The following is a 17,088-nucleotide window of genomic DNA, read 5'->3' on the forward strand; positions in this document are numbered from 1 at the left end:
AGCAATATCACCTTTAAACCAAGGATGTTCCTAGCCATAGTCCCTGGAGATAATCAGGGTTTCAGTAGTGGGTGAGGGTTTGCAGCACTGATAATTTCTACTGGAGACATCCCTCCTCAGGAAGCTTTCCCCGACTCCTGACTACAGTCCCTCCATCTCCTATTTTGCTTTGCTATAGCTTTACGTCTCATTCGATGGTTAGATCTGTGCACAGCACGTTCTGTCTCCTCAGATGATCTTTAGCTGGATAGCAGCTTGGCCTAACGGAAGGAACACGGAGCCGGGGTTCAGAGGTCCTGGACTCTAATCACAGCTCCGACACTTACTCGATGTGTGATATTAGCACTTCTGAGCCCCTGTTTCCTCCACTGTAAAATGAAGATTCAATATCACTTTTCTCTCCTCCGTAGATTGTGAGTTCCCTGTAAGGCAGAGACTGTGCCCAACTTGATTAACCTGTACCTACCAACACTTAGCACAGTGTCTGACCCAGAGAAAACACTTAACAAAGACCATATCATTATCATCTCCATAATTATAGTATTATTATTATTATTACAGAAACCCCCTGAGACTCATGGTGTGACCAGATTTTCTTGCTCCCTCATTTCTCCTCATTCTTTGACATCTTCCCCATTTTTCTCACTTAAAGCAGGATACAGGGACAAAGAGTTTAGCAAAGACAAGGATAATAATAATAATGATAATAACAGTAACTGTGAGATTTGTTAAGTACTTTACCATGTGTCTGGCACTATATTAAGCACTGGGCTGGTTACAAGCACATTTCTAGACTGTGAGCCCATTGTTGGGTAGGGAATTTCTCTATCTGTTGCCGAATTGTACTTTCCAAGCACTCAGTACAGTCCTCTCCACACATTAAATGCTCAAAAAATACCACCTAATGAATAAATGAACGAATCTGGTTAGACACAGTCTGTGTCCTGCATGGGGCTCTCCGTGCCTTAATCCCCATCTTACTGAGACACAGAGAAGTTAAGTAACTTGACCAAGCACACCCAGCAGATCATGTGGCAGAGTCAGGATAAGAACCCCTGACCTTCTGGCTCCCCGGCCTGTGCCCTACCTATTATGCCATGTTCCTTCCCCTAGGACACCCACACCTAAGAATACCTATAGGAATCAATCTCATGAGTGTCCAGATGTTGAGGTAAATGAGTTTTTTTCACCACTGCTCTTTGGGCAATATTAAGACAATCTCATGGACAAAACGCGAGAGATTCATCTCAGAACCAAAAGCAGCTAAGATTTTCCAAAGGAGATGAGAAAACCCCAAATCTATTTTGTATCTGCTGTTTCCTCTCCAACTTCATGGCAATATCTCCGCAACAAACTTTCCTCACCTGTGGACTATTCTACTCATGGACCTCCGCACTTGTCTCCGTGCTTCCAAACATTTCATTCTAAATTAGTCATTTTATTTATCTAGAACCGACTACATGCCATACACTGTGGTAAGCACTCAGGGCTTCACAAATTCTTCAATACACTCTGCTACCTGGATCATCATTCTGAACACCTACTCTGTTGCCCAGAGCAGGAAGGAGCCTGAGGCTTTCCTTCCCATTACCATTTTTAGCTACGGAGTGTGAACATTGATATCACTCATTGTTGAATCGGTAATTTAATATTGTTTTATAATCCACCATCATTGTTTGATATATAAATTATGCACATTGTATGAGTAATTCTGCCTTGTATTTAGTATCTAATGATAATAATAGTAACAATTGTAGAATTGTCAAAGAGTTTACTGTGTTTATTATGGGTAGATCCAAGATCATCAGATTCCATATGGGGCTCCCAGTCTAAATAGGAGTGAGAACAGATATTGAATCCCCATTTTGCAGATGAGGGAATGAGACAGAGAAAAATTAAGTGACTTGCCCAAGGTCAAAGACCAGGTAATACATTGAGCCTGGATTAAAACCCAGTTCCCCTGTCTCCCAGACTTACGCTCTTTCCACTTGGCCACACTACAGCTTGTGTAGATCTATACAACTAACTAGTTGTATAGTTGTGTAGGTATATACAACTATATCTATATGCTGAATACTAGTCATTATTTAGCATATAGATGACATTACAAATGAATATCACTCCATTCCTCAATTTATGTCTTTTGGTCTCCCCACATTGGACTTGTACACTCTTTGAAGGCACACACTGACTTTTACTTTTTTCATTTTCCTAAGCATTATTCTGTACAAAAAATACTTTTGAATGAATAAAACCTGAGAATGAATCAGTCATTCCTACCCCTCCCCATTCAGCAGTGCTCTCACAGTAGAAAATCGTCATTTGTTTGGGGGCTCAATGAATCAGAGTGGCTGTACCAAACAGATCACTGCCCGAGCCAGTTGCTCCAGATGTTGAACTCCCTCTTCAAATCCACTGTTCCTGCCTCCCCCATGTCCTATCCCTAATGACTGGGCTACCTACTTTCTTGAGAAAATTGAAACTATCAGATATGACCTCCCTAAGTCTCCCTTTGTTCCCCTCCGGTCCCTCCCTCCTTCTGCCCCATCTTCAACTCTCTCATCTTTCCCAGGAGTATCTCAAGAGGATATCTCCTGTCTTCTCTCAAAATCTACCACCTCCACGTGCTCGAATGATCCCATCCCTTCACATCTTCTCAAAACCACTTGCCCCCTCCCTCCTTCTCCTTGACTGCCATCTTCATTTGTTTACTCGCCAATGGTTTCCTCCCCCACTGCTTGCAAACATGCCCATGTTTCCCCATCCTAAAAAAACCCTCCCTTGACCCCATGGCTCCATCTGGCTATCACCCCACACCCCTGCTACCATTTCTTTTCAAACTCCATAGGTGAGTTTTCTACACCAGATGTCTTGAGTTCCTCTCCTCCAATTCTCGCCTTAAACCCCTCCAATCTGGCTTCTCTCCCCTTCACTCTACAGGCACTGCTGTCTCATAGGTCAGAGAAGATCACCTTCTTGGCATATCCAAAGGCTTCTACTCCATCCTAATCCACCTCGATCTTTCAACTGACACTGACAGTTTGACCACCCCCTTCACCTGAAAATATTTTCCAACCTCAGCTTCCCGGATACTTTCCTGTCCAGCTTCTGCCTCTATCTCTCTGACCACTCTTTCCCAGTCTCTTTTGCAGTCTCCTCTTCTGCTTCCCATCCTCTAATTATGAGGGTCCCTCAAGTTTCATTTCTGGATTCCTTTCTATTCTCCATCTACACCCACTCCCTTGAACTCATTCACTGTCATGGCTTCAACTACCAACTGCCTCCTGATGATTCCCCAATCTATACCTCCAGTCCTCATCTCCACCCTCCCTGCAGTTTCTCATTTCCTCCTGACTTCAGGACAAATCTCCTTGGATGTCCTGCCATCACCAATAAACTTAACACATCCAAACTGAACTCAATATCTTCCCTCACAAACCCTGTCCTATCTATCACTGTGAACAGAACTACCATTCTTCTTGTCTCCTAAGCCAGTAATTTGAGCTTTATCCATGAATTATTTCTCTCGTGCAATACACATACCAAATCTATCACTAAATCCTATTGGTTGGACCTTCACAACACCACTAAAATCCGCCCTTTCTTCTCCATCCAATCCACGCCCATGTTCATACAGGCACTTATTTATCCCACCTTGATTACTCTATCAGCCTCCTTGCAGACCTCCCTGGCTTCTGTCTCTCTCCACTCTCCTGTATCACTTTTCTACAAAATCGTTCAGTCCTTATTTCCTTACTCCTCAAGAACCTCCAGTGGTTGCCCATCCACCTCCACGTCAAACAGAATCTCCTTATTGTTGGCTTTAAAGTACTCAATCACCTTGACCCCTCCTTACTCATATCACTGCTCTCCTACTACAATCCAGCCCGCACATGATGCTCCTCTAAGGCCAATTTACTTCCTCTACTCTGATCTTAACCATCTCAAAACCGTCCTCTCACCCACATCCTGCCTCTGACCTGGAATGCTCTCACTTTTCATTTCCAACACACACATCAAAGCCATATTGAAGGCATTTACCCTTCAGGAGGCCTTCTCTGACTAAGCCCACATTTCCTTTTCTTCCCCTTACATCTGTGTCGCCTTAATTTGCTCCCTTTCTTCACCAGACACCTTCAACCCCATAGCACTTATACATATATCTGTCATTCATTTATTTATATCAGTGTCTGTCTCGGCCACTAAACTGTTAGATCACTGTAGCTAGGGAATGTTTTTGTTACACTGTACTCTCCCAAGCTCTTAATATAGTGATCTGCCCAGAATAAGTGCTTAATAAACACAATTGATGGATTGATTGATTGACCATCACTCAGTCAGAAATCGTGAGTTCTAATCCCACCTCCGCCACTGATCAGCTGACTTTGGGCAAATCACTTCACTTCTCTGGGCCTCAGTGACCTCAGCTATAAAATGGGGATGAGACTGTGAGCCCCATGTGGGACATCTTAATTACCTTGTATCTCCCCCAGCGCTTAGAACAGTGCTTGGCACATAGTAAGAAAAATATTTTTCATCTCTGATCTCCCATCCTCCTGTCTCTGCCCGCTCCAGTCTATACTTCACTCTGCTGCCCGGATTATCTTTCCACAGAAATGCTCTGGGCATGTCACTCCCCTCCTCAAAAACCTCCAGTAGTTGCCTATCAACCTTAGCATGAAGCAAAAACTCCTTACTCTTGGCTTCAAAGCTCTCCATCCCTTTGCCCCCTCTTATCTCACCTCCCTTCTCTCCTCCCACCCCGTGCACTCTGCTCCACTGGAACCACTAACCTCCTCAATGGGACTCGTTCTCGCCCATCCCACCGTCAACCCCCATGTCTTACCACTGTGCTCTGCACACAGTAAGCGTTCAATAAATACGACTGAATGAATGAATGAATAAAAATACTATAGTTTGATGGCTTTTGTGTTCGTTTTATTGACACAAAAAAAATAGCATTTGTTAAGTGTTTTTCACGTGCCAGGCACTGTACTAAGCAGTGAGGTAGATGTAAAAAACATCCAGCTGGACAGAGTCCATGTAACCCATGGGGGTTACCGCTCTAACCCCTATTTTACAGCTGAGGAAACTGAGGTACACAGAAGTTAAGTGTCTTGCCCAGGGTCACTCAGCGGACAGGTGGTAGGGCCATGATTAGGACCCAGGACCGCTATTCCCAAGCCTGGGATCTTTCCACTAGGACATACGGCTTCCTGATGTTGATGTTGAGTATGGTTCAGACATTATACAGAACTGCTCAAGAAGTCGGACAAGTCACTTATGGAAGGACCATGTGCCATGGCCATAGGGAAGTTTGGACTTGGCTACCCTTCTATGGATCTTCAGTTTGGCTGGAAGTGTATTACTTCATGCTGTGCTACCTCATTATCTCTCAGAGAACTAAGAATATATTATCTCTCTTTTTAAATCTCCATACACACGCCCACACCTCCTTGTTCACAGCCTTCAACTCCATTTTACAGATGAAGGAACTGAGGCCCAGAGAAGTCAAGTAACCTGCCCAAAGTCACACAGCTGTTAAGTGACAGAGTCAGGATTAGAACCCACAAGCTTTGACTCCCAAGCCCGGGCTTTTCCACAGAGCCACGGTACTTCTCTAATATACTGTTACATGTAGGTTTCTATGCACATTCACATATCTCTATCCCTTTAAGATATTTATAGGTAAGTGTAAATCGATGAGTGCATTAATAATGTCAGTATATTACGCATGTGTATCTGCGTGGTGAGAAAATAGAGAAACAGTGTCTCACATCTGCTGTGCAGACTGACTGCAAGTTCCACACTCAGTTAATCAACCCATCAGTGGTACTTACTGAATGCTTAATCTATGTAAAGGGGAGTTCCCTAGTGGAAAGAAGACAGACCTGGGAGTTAGGGGACCGGGATTCTAATCCTGACCCTGCCGTTTTCCTGCTGTGTGACCTTGGACAAGTCACTTAACTTCTATAAGCCTCAATTTCCACATCTGTAAAATGAGGATTCAATCGCTGTATTTCCTCTTACTTAGTATGCAAGCCCCACGAGGGTTATGGGCAGTGTCTGTTCTTGTATCTACCCCAGCACTTAATGCAGTGCTTGGGATTTTGAAAGAGCATACAGATGTCATGATAATTATCAGTAGTACTATTATTGTTATAATTATGATGTTTATTATTATTATTATGAGCTGGTTCAGGAAGCCAGAAGATCTGTGGCCCTGCCGTGTCGGGCCAGTTGCTCTAATGCACCGACACAGGTGGTTTCTGGACACTGGGGACTCCCCATCTCCTGCTCATTCCTGACAGTGTCAGGATCCTGCTAGTGAAAAGAAAATCACTGGCCTGCAGGGAGACGAGCACATGAAACCCTTCCCTATAAAAATACACCTGGCCATAATCCAGCGCCGAGAGATACTTGGTTCTGGAATCAAATGGCTGCACGGTGAGTTTCTCCTTCTTGCTGACTCTATGGCCAGAAAGGAGAGGAGATCATCTTTTTTCGTGAGCCAAAGGGGTCATGTAGAACTAAACCAGGAAAGGGGTGGTCAACAAAATCAGTAGGAAACATGACTATTGGAAGTGGTCATTTCCCCTAAACCCTGAGAATGACAATACCCCGGCACCCTCGCCAGACGAAGGCAGATTTCCCATCCTTCCTTGGTCCCTCTACCCTCTAGCAGATGGGCTGGCTGTACTGAAAGAGCCGACTGCTCCTGACTGTATCCTCAGTCACTTTCTCCACCTACGGGCTTAGCCGCTACCTACGCCTGCAACCCACATCGGACATCCTCAGGGCTCCTGCCGCCGCCTCAGAGACATTTGGTCCATGAGTCCCAGGACTCTCCTTGCTGCTAACCTTTTGACTTTGATTTCGATCAAGTCGACCCTTAGTCAACACCCGACCCTGGTTATCACCTGCTTATTAATTATATTTTATTGTATCATATATATCATGTTACTATGTTACTGCTTTCGCACGTTACTGTTAATTGTTCTCAGTGCTATCACCTACCTCTCTGGCCTCACCATGTCCTTCCACTCTCCCTCCTCGCCCCTTCCCCTCCCAATCCTCTCCTTCCCCTTCCGCTCTCTCGCCCAGCTCTTTCCCGCTCTCTCCTCTACCTCCTCCCCTGCTCCTCTCCCCCGCCCTAGAACCCCACTTTACCAGCACCACCCCTCTTCCCCCTCCCCCTATGCCCCACCCGACCAGACACCCTCCTCCCACCCTCCCCCCTTCCCTCTTCCCCACCCACGCCCCATCCCTGTCCTCCTTTCCCAACGTCACCCCTCTTCCCCCTCTCCCGATCCAGGGCCCCACCAACTCGTTCCCATCCAAACCCTCCCCTCCCCCCGCTCTCCCCCCCCACGCACCCACAGCTACCTTCAAGTATGGCCTCTGGAATACTCGCTCCAGTACAGGTAAACCACTTTTCCTCCTTGACCTTTTCCTTTCTATTCTTCATTCCGGTGCCCGACTCATCTTCCTGCAGAAACGCTCTGGGCCTGATACTCCCCTTCTTTAAAACCTCCAGTGGTTGCCTATCAACCTCCACATGAAACAAAACTTCTTACTCTTTGCTTCGAGGCTCTCCATCGCCTTGCCCCCTCCTACCTCTCCTCTCTTCTCTCTTTCTACTGCCCACCCCGTAGGCTCCACTCCTCTGCCGCCCACCTCATCACCATCCTCCGTTCTTGCCTATCCCGCCGTTGACCCCTGGCCCACGTCCTCCCGCTGCCCTGGAATGTCCTCCCTCCTCACCTCCGCCAAACTAACTCTCGTCCCATCTTCAAAACCCTACTGAAAGCCCATCTCCTCCAAGAGGCCTTCCCAGACTGAGCTTCCCCTTTTCCCTCTGCTCCCTCTGCTGCCTCTCTGCACCCCCCTTCACCTCCCCTCAGCTAAGCCCTCTTTCCCCCCCTTTCCCTCTGCTCCTCCACCTCTCCCTTCCCGTCCCCTCAGCATTGTGCTCGTCTGCTGATTTATATATATTTTTATTACCTTATTTATTTTGTTCATGAGATGTACATCCCTTTGATTCTATTTATTGCTATGGTTTTTGTCTGTCTGTCTCCCCTGAATAGGCTGTAAGCCCCTCGCTGGGCAGGGACTGTCTCTATCTGTTGCCCAATTGTACATTCCAAGTGCTTAGTACAGTGCTCTGCACATAGTAAGCGCTCAATAAATACTATTGAATGAATGAATGAATGCATTTTCCTGCCTCCCAGCTGCATGTCCGGCACAGGCTCCTCCCTCCCAGATTTGGGGACCTCTCAACAGAAAGACACCCCTGTTCCCAGGACACCCATGCCCCCTATATTTTCAGCATATCTCTCCAATTTGTGGTTGAGACAAACCCTTTTTCACTTCTCATCCCTCTGCTCATCCCAGAGCTGCAGGGCCACCTCCACTGGGGCTGGCCACAGGATGGGCAGGGGAATAGGATGGGTTTTAGGGCCACTAGACTGGGTCTTTTTCCTGAAGTGAGGAGGTTACTGCTGCCTTTCTCTCTTCTCTCTCGGCACTGATTCAAAGGCAAACTCTATCCCCCTAACACTCTAACACAGACATGGATTCACCAACACCCACACACACAAACACACACACACAAAACTAACATCCACACGCATACACAGAAATATATCCCAAGGACCCTGGCAAGCCAATTACAGTCTCATTTCCCCTGTATCACCTTCACTAGAAACAATCTAGTTCCTCAACAATTCACTGGACTAAAGTATTCCTAAATCTTTATAAGAATGATTTAATTCTTTATGTTCTTAACACATATTTAGGCTTTGAATAGAATAGATTGAAACAAACATTCAGGCTGCTGTTTTATCTTAATCCACTTCTCCCTCTTTCCTTCCCCTCTTTTACCTTGGGCTCCAGCAGGTGTGGAATATCTTCACTACTTTTCCTTGAATCCAGTTCCTTCTAAGTCCTCCTTGCCTACATCTTCTGTTGAATCCTCAGTGAGTAACAGTTTTAAATGGTTCTGATTCATTCCATAGTTCTGCTCCTGCATATTATAACATCCTAGTGCCATGAGGCCATCTCCCTAAAAAAGACCTCCTCTCTACTTTTCACTGAACTCAAATTGGGTTCATTTAACTTTAACAAACTGTTGGCAATCTGGTCTTGCCACAGCCTGGTCATCCCACCTCTGTTCACCATCTTCTAGCCCTCTGCTTTCATTTCCAGATACGTTGAAAGGCTCATCGTGACTACTGGTGACACTTCAACTACTTAAAGAGTGATTTCACAAATCAATATTGCCATGTAGTAGCAGACTCAGCCTTGGATGAGGGTATTCTTTTTATCCTTGTAATAATTTGTGGAAAACATACTTATATTCACTCCCAAACTGTACCGGTAAGTAAATGATTAATTCGAAGACAGACTTTACTTTGTGATTGAACTCTCTTTTTGTTCTTTGATCTTGTATTGGTGCAGTCCTGCATTGCTATTTAACGTTTTCTGTCTAGAGTGATACTTAGATTTTACTTACTTCTTGGACCATCTTTAAGCTTTCACAAAACACTCTTTAAAACGCGTTTCTCATATGAAATGGAAGTCTGTATGGCTTGTTTTCCTGGTGTGTCCTGGGATCTCATGATTGAGGAAATGATGAGACAGAAACCTTTCTGAAATCAGTTCTCTCTCTCCTCGTAAGTCAGTACAGTGTGCTTTAGTGGAAGGAGCGCGGGCTTGGGAGTCAGAGAACATAGGTTCCAGACCTGGCTCCGCCACCTTGCCTGCTGTGCGACCTTGGGCAAGCCACTTGACTTCTCTGTGCCTTGGTTACCTCATCTGTAAAAAAGGTATTAACACAGTGAGCCGCACGTGGGACAACCTCATGAGCTTGTGTCTCCTTCAGCACATAAAATAGTGCTGGGCACAGAGTGAGTGCTTAACAAATACCATAATTATTAATTATTATTATTACTAGATGGAAAATGGCATCCAATGATTAATGCCAGTTTGGGGTGAAATAATAATGATTAATGTCCCTGTGGTTGGGAAGTCCTCATCTTTCTTCAGATGATGTCCCTGCCTGTTTTTCCTGGACTAGGTGATCTGCCAGAGCACACCCCTTCCTTTTCTTGCTGCTTTCATATCCCAGCTCAGGCTTAAGGCATCTCCAGTGATCAGAGGCAGAGTGTCCCATTACATCAGTGACATCCTGTAAAATCCTAGGAAGGTTCATTCCTAACTAAATGATTGCCAAACATCCAATAGAGTGAGGTACTCAGACAAAATTGGTAAAATCTGAAACAATTCTCTCCTGATCATACTCCCTATCACAAAATGTCCCTTCTTGTAAATGCCTAAATCCTAAGAATCGAGTACTAAAACTTGCCTGAGTGCCTTCAGAAGAAAATACAATTTGCATTAAAACAGAAATTCAGAATTTTTCTTTGCCATTCATTTTTCTTTGTAGTGCTGGGCAACTAAGCTCCCCACCATGTTATGCTGCACCCTTCTACCAAATAAATTATTCCAAAATTAACTCTTAATAGACCTGTTAATGTTTAGGCTTTTATTGTAAGCTCAAAGTACTCTTCCAAGCAGTTCCAAGCACAGTGATCTGCATATAATGTCTTGTCATATGCTGTCGAGTCGGCTAGACCCATAGCGACTCCACAGACACACCTCTCCCGGAACGCCCCACTCTCCAGCTGCAATTCTGGTAGGTGTATTCACAGAGGTTTCTTGGTAAAAATATGGAGGTGGTTTACCATAGCCTTCTTTCCTGCAGTACACTAGAGTTTCTGCCTTTGAATCCCTCTCATACAGCTGCTGCCCAGCACAGGTAAGTTTTGACTTGTAGCCAACTGCCTTCCACTTGCTAGCCACTACCCAAGCTAGGAATAGAAAGGGTATGCATCTGCTTGACTCTCCTTCTCATAGCAGAAACTGGTAGAGTACTGGAAATTCTCCAGGTGTGATCAAATTATTGATGGCATTTACTATGTGCCAAACATTGTTCCAGCCATGGGGTAGATCCAAGATAATCAGGTTATCCCACTTGGGGCTCACAGTCTTAATCCCCATTTTATAGATGAGATAACTGAGGCAGAGAGAAGTTAAGTGACTTGCCCAAGGTCACAAAGCAGACAAACAGGGGAGCCGGGAGCTGAACCCACGTCCTCTGACTCCCAAGCCCGCACCTTTTCCACTTAATCATGCTTTTTCTCCAATCCTAAGAGGAGCTGCATATAATATATACTCATAAATACCATTGATAGATTGATTTGACTGATGATGTGGTCTAAGAGAGAAGGTGCATGCTTCATGCAAATAATGTCTGAACTCTTGTTCAACTTCATCTTTCTCCACTGCACTCTATCACACCTTTCGTCGTCCCATTTCTTGCCTGTCAGTACTCCCCAGTGCAAATGTCCTCTTTAATTCCTTAATTAGTTGGATTTCTAAATCAAGCCATGTCACCAAATTCCCTCCCATTATTCCACTCCCTCCCAAGACGTCTCCTTACTTATAGCAGATGAACCTAGTAATATGTCTTTTGAATGTAACTTTATCTTACAGAGTAGGCTGCCCTGCACCTCACACAAATTCCTTGGGGTCTCTTATATTTCCCACTTGTGCCACCCCTCAGGTTGCCTCCTCAAATGAATGGTAAAACCAATCGATCCATCCATCAATGGTATTTAATGAGTGTTTATTTAGTTCAGGGAACTGTACTAAGCACTTGGGAGAGGAGAATGCAATAGTGTCAGAGCATGAATACTGCCCCAGGGTCCAGAGGTCTGTAGACTGCTGATAAATCAAGGGTCCGTGTCCACGTGTCTACGCAGACACTCCCTGGCAGTTTAGTTTGGGCCGAGTTTAAGTAGATCATGTTACTCAAGTGCTTACTGTGTGTCAAACACTCTACTAAGTTCTGGAATAGATACAAGATAATCAGATGGGACACAGTCCATATCCCATGTGGGCCTCACGGTCTCAAACCCCATTTTAAACATGATGGAACTGAGGCTTACAAAACTGAAGTGACTTTTCAATTAGAACCCAGATTCTCAGACTCCCTAGTCTGAGCTTCTTCCCCTTGGCCACACTGCTTCTCTCCTTATGGTCCCTCCTTATCTTGGGGCAATCACCATGCCGTTCAGAGAGGTGGGACTGTTCTGTGCCCTCGGAGCCAAATTATGGGGTTTTGGCTCCAAATACCCCTGACCCATGGCTGCAGCTGCCATACAGCACTGCTCTTCAAATGAATCTTTTGATTTCCAAATGGCCTGTCAGTTGATTATTTTGACCACATTTGAGGCTAGGTCATTCGACTGAGGGTATCCTAGACACTAAGGAAGAAGAAGGACATCACATTCAATGGCAAATTCCTAACTTTGGTCATATCATCTGACTCATGGTGCATCTTAAACTTAGTACACTGCGTCTCAAAAACTAGACAAGTGAATCGAACCTTTATCTCTGTGTGATCACTGGGATCTCCTCAGCTCTTCCCCTGGATGAAAATTTGGCCCTAGAGTCACTTTAGGAGCAGTCGGACCACCTGTTACGTCAGCTGCATCCTAAGGCCCTCCCCTGTTTCCCTTCCAGGAACAGGACAGAATGTCATATAAGCCTCCAAAGTGCAGTGGGATCATTCTGAGTCCTGTCAGTCACCCTCCCGGCTCTTCACCCCCCTCCCTTGGTGTCCTAGGCAAATTTGTCCCTCCAACACCCAGCTACAAGGAGAGGTTACAATGATTCTGGATTTTTAACACTTGAATTGACAGGATCTTTAACAGATGAATTAGTTAATGTGAAATAAAAATGCCTTGACCATTCTCTTCATACATTTCCCTTCCCCAGGACCGTACTTTCCTGCAGGCATCGTGCTTTCTGATCCTTGCCCTTCAGCCTCTCCAGGAATCCCAGGTTGCAGGTCCACCCTCTCCTGATTTCCTGTGGTCCAGGAAAAAAAGCCAGGAATGGGAGCCTCACTCGTCAGGGATCCTAACTTCCTGGCCTCAACGTGGAAAAGTATTCACCTATCCCTTTTCCCCTCAAGATTGCTCAACCCCTTCTCTAATAATAAATGGTTGAGGGGTTGCGATAAAGTGTAGGCCCATAGAAAACTACTATCTCCTGGGAGAAAGACAACTTTGCCTGTGTTAATCAGTAAATCAATTAATGGTATCGGTTGAGTACCTACTGCCCTATTCTAAGTGCGTGTTAAGTGTCATTGCATCCTACTCATGTGCTGGAATTCTTTGAATTGACCATTCAGTATGTAGATGTCAGGTAAGAGGTTGCTATAATATGGTGAGAAGTTCAAAAGTCTTTTGAAACCTGGGGCTTATCAAAATGGACTGTGGAAACCTGACTATTCCCTATCAATCTGACATACTCAATTCATTTTGGATCCTTTCCAAGTCTTTTTTCATGTCCTGTTACTAATTCTCATGTTTCTGATCCATCCTGATTTCTCCAGTGGTCTTGCAGAAATTTGTATCGGGAAGCAATGGCTGTTGATGTGGCTCTGGGAATGTGTTTCCTCTCCCAGACTGGAGTAGGTATCCTGGGGAACTCTGTCCTCATCACACTCTACCTCACTCTGTTCCTCCTGGGTTCCAAACCGAAGCCCACAGACCTGACCATCATCCACCTGGCCCTGGTCCACACCGTGATGCTCCTTACAAGGGGTATCCTCATAGCAGCAGGGGTTTTGGGGCTGGAGCTTGTCCAGAATGATGCTGAGTGTAAGCTCTTGGGCTTTGTCTACCACATCACCCGGGCCCTCTCCCTCTGCACCACCTCCCTTCTGAGCACGGTCCAGGCCATCACCATTAGGCTTATCTATTCCAGCTCAAGATTCAGATCCAAAGATTCATCCACACGGTCTTGGCCATCTTGTGGATTCCCAACTCCCTGATAAGCACCAACCTTCTGTTCCAAATGTTCTCTTCTCCCAATATAACCAACACGGATACCAACTGTTATACGGTGCCCATAAGCACACTCCTCCAGGGGCTGATTCTCACCTTCATGGCTCCCCGTGACATCCTGTCCCTGGGGCTCATGAGCTGCTGCAGTGGGTACATGGTCCTTCTCCTGCACCGACACAGACACCAGGTCCACCATCTTCACAGCCCCAGCCAAGCCCCCAAAACATCGCCAGAGAGACGAGCCACCCAGACCATTGTGCTGCTGGTGAGCTGCTTTGTAGTCTTCTACTGTGGAGACCTTGTCTCTTCCCTGTTTCTAGGGTCATCCATGAAGAATAATGCTGCGACTTCAATGCTACCATGTTTATGACCAGTAGATATGCCACTATCAGCCCCTTTGTTTTGCTCACCTGTGACAGAAGGGTCATTAAGTTCCTAACTGATTTTCTGGGGAATAGGACCCTCAAATCCTCTCAGACCACAGTGCTATCTGCCAGCCCTCTTTGATATGGAAATCCATGTGGAGATCCTGTTTCACAAGCAATGAGCTCTTGGGGGAATAATATCACCATTAAACGAAGGATATTCGTCGACCCAATCCCTGCAGAAAATCAGGGCTTCACTGGTGGAGGGCGGGGGAGGGATTACGGCACCGAGAATTTCTGTCCAGACAACCCTCCTCTGGAACCTTTCCCAGTTTCATGGCCAAGATCCCTTTAGTAGCTCTAGCAACTCCCACAATGTTTTGCTGGATCTCTCTTAAACATTCATGGGATCTGCCCTCCATCTCTCTTGATGTGGGGAAGCAGAGAAGCCTAGTGGAAAGAGACCGGATCCACGATTCAGAAGTCCTGCTTGCTAAACCCAGCTCTGCCACTTATCTGCTGTGTTATCTTGAACAAGTCTTTCACTTCACCGTAGCCTCATTCCCTCAACTGTAAAATACTGATTCCATACCTTCTGTCCCTCCTACTTAGATTATGAGTCCCTTGTGGAGTAAGGACTGTGTCCAACTTAATTAATTTGTATCTCTCCCACTGCTTAGAAGAGCTCTCTCTCCCTCCCTCCAGGCTCACATATCCTCCTGCCTTCAGGACATCTCCACCTGGATGTCCTCCCACCACCCAAAACTCAACGTGTCCAAGCCTGGGCTCCTCATCTTCCCTCCCAAAGCCTGTCCCCTTCCTGATTTTCCCATCACTGTGGTCGGCACTCCCATCATTCTAATCTCAAAAGCCCACAACCTCGGTGTCATACTTGACTCCGCTCTCTCATTCACCCCACATATCCAACCAGTCACCAAAACCTGCCGGTCTCACCTTCACCACATCGCCCAGAGCCACACTTTCCTCTCCATCCAATCCGCTACCACGTTAGTACAATCGCTATCCTATCTCGACTATATTACTGCATCAGCATCCTTTCTGATCTCCCAACCCTGTCTCTCCCGGCTTCAGTTCATCCTTCATTCTGGTGCCCAAATTATATTTCTACAGAGACTCTCTGGGCATGTCACTCCCCTCCTCCAAAACCTCCAATCTGTCAACCTTCGCATGAAGCAAAAACTCACTCTTGGCTTCAAAGCTCTCCATCCCCTCACCCCCTTCTACCTCCCCTCCCTTCTCTCCTTCTCCATCCCAGCCCGCACACTCTGCTCCTCTGGTGCTGCTAACCTCCTCACTGGGACTCGTTCTCACCCTTCCCGCTGTGAACCCCTGGCCCAAGTCCTCCCTCTGGCCTGGAATGTCCTCCCTCCTCAAATCCACCAAACTAGCACACTTCCTCACTTCAAAGCCCTACCAAAGGCTCACCTCCTCCAGGGGGCCTTCCCAGATTGAGCCCCCCTTTTCCTCTGCCCCTCCTCCCCTTCCTATCGCCCCCTCTCCTTCCCTCTGCTCTACCTCCTTCCCTGCCCCACAGCACTTGTGTATATTTGTATATATTATTTATTATTCTATTTTATTACTGATGTGTATATATCTATGATTCTATTTATCTATTTTGATGGTATTGCTGCCTGTCTACTTGCTTTAGTATGAGACCTCAGCTTAAGTGGGAGGTTGAACTCCCAGAGTCTGTCCCGTGGCATCCTCAGAAAAATAGGGGACATTGTACCCAGAGCCGCTGAGGGCCCAGAACGATTCCATGCCTGTGAATGGTATGGTGATTTCCCCAACCTAGTGAGGGACCTCAAGGATAAAAGCAGTGTGGCCAAGTGGAAGAAGTGCAGGCTTGGGAGTCTGAGGACCTGAGTTCTAGTCCAAGCACCACCACCTGTTGGCTGTGAGACCCTTGGAAAGCCACTTCAATTTTCTTTGCCTCAGTTATGTCATGTTTAAAATGGAGTTTGAGACCGTGAGGCCCACGTGGGACTTGGACTGTGTCCCACCTGATTACCTTGCACCTATTCCATTTATTCATTCAATAGTATTTATTGAACGCTTACTATGTGCAGAGCACTGCACTAAGCGTTTGGAATTTACAAATAAGTAGCAGATAGAGACAGTCCCTGCCCTTTGACGGGCTTACAGTCTATTCGGTGAAACAGAAGGAAAAGAACAATGGCAATAAATAGAGTCAAGGGGAAGAACATATCATTAAAACAATAGCAAATATATAGAATCAAGGTGATGTACATCTCATTAACAAAATAGGGTGATGAAGATATATACAGCTGAGCGGACCAGTACAGTGCTGAGGGGATTGGACGGGAGAAGGGGAGGAGCAGAGGGAAAGGGGGAAGAAGCGGGTTCGCTGGGGAGAGGTGAAGAGGGGGTGGAGGGAGCAGAGGGAAAAGGGGAGCTCAGTCTGGGAAGGCCTCTTGGAGCAGGTGAGCTCTAAGTAGGGTTGTGAAGAGGGCAAGATAATTAGTTTGGCGGAGGTGTAGAGGGAGGGCATTCCAGGACCATGAGAGGACCTGGCCCTGGGGTCGACGGCGGGATAGGCGAGAACGGGGGACGGTGAGGAGGTGGGCGGCAGAGGAGCGGAGCGTACAGGGTGGGCAGTAGAAAGATAGAAGGGAGGAGAGGTAAGAAGGGGCAAGGTGATCGAGAGCCTTGAAGTCTAGAGTGAGAAGTTTTTGTTTTGTGCAGAGATTGATAGGAGTGTCATGCCCATAGCGCTTCTGCAGGAAGATGAGCCGGGCAGCAGAGTGAAGAATAAACTGGAG

General features: G+C 46.2%; 1 pseudogene; it reads left to right on the top strand.

The window, feature by feature from the left end:
* On the top strand, positions 13,496 to 14,426 carry ORNANAV1R-PS4060 (vomeronasal 1 receptor ornAnaV1R-ps4060 pseudogene; annotated as a pseudogene).

This window comes from Ornithorhynchus anatinus, chromosome 8 (genome assembly GCF_004115215.2).
Source record: "Ornithorhynchus anatinus isolate Pmale09 chromosome 8, mOrnAna1.pri.v4, whole genome shotgun sequence".
Taxonomy (NCBI): Eukaryota; Metazoa; Chordata; class Mammalia; order Monotremata; family Ornithorhynchidae; genus Ornithorhynchus; species Ornithorhynchus anatinus.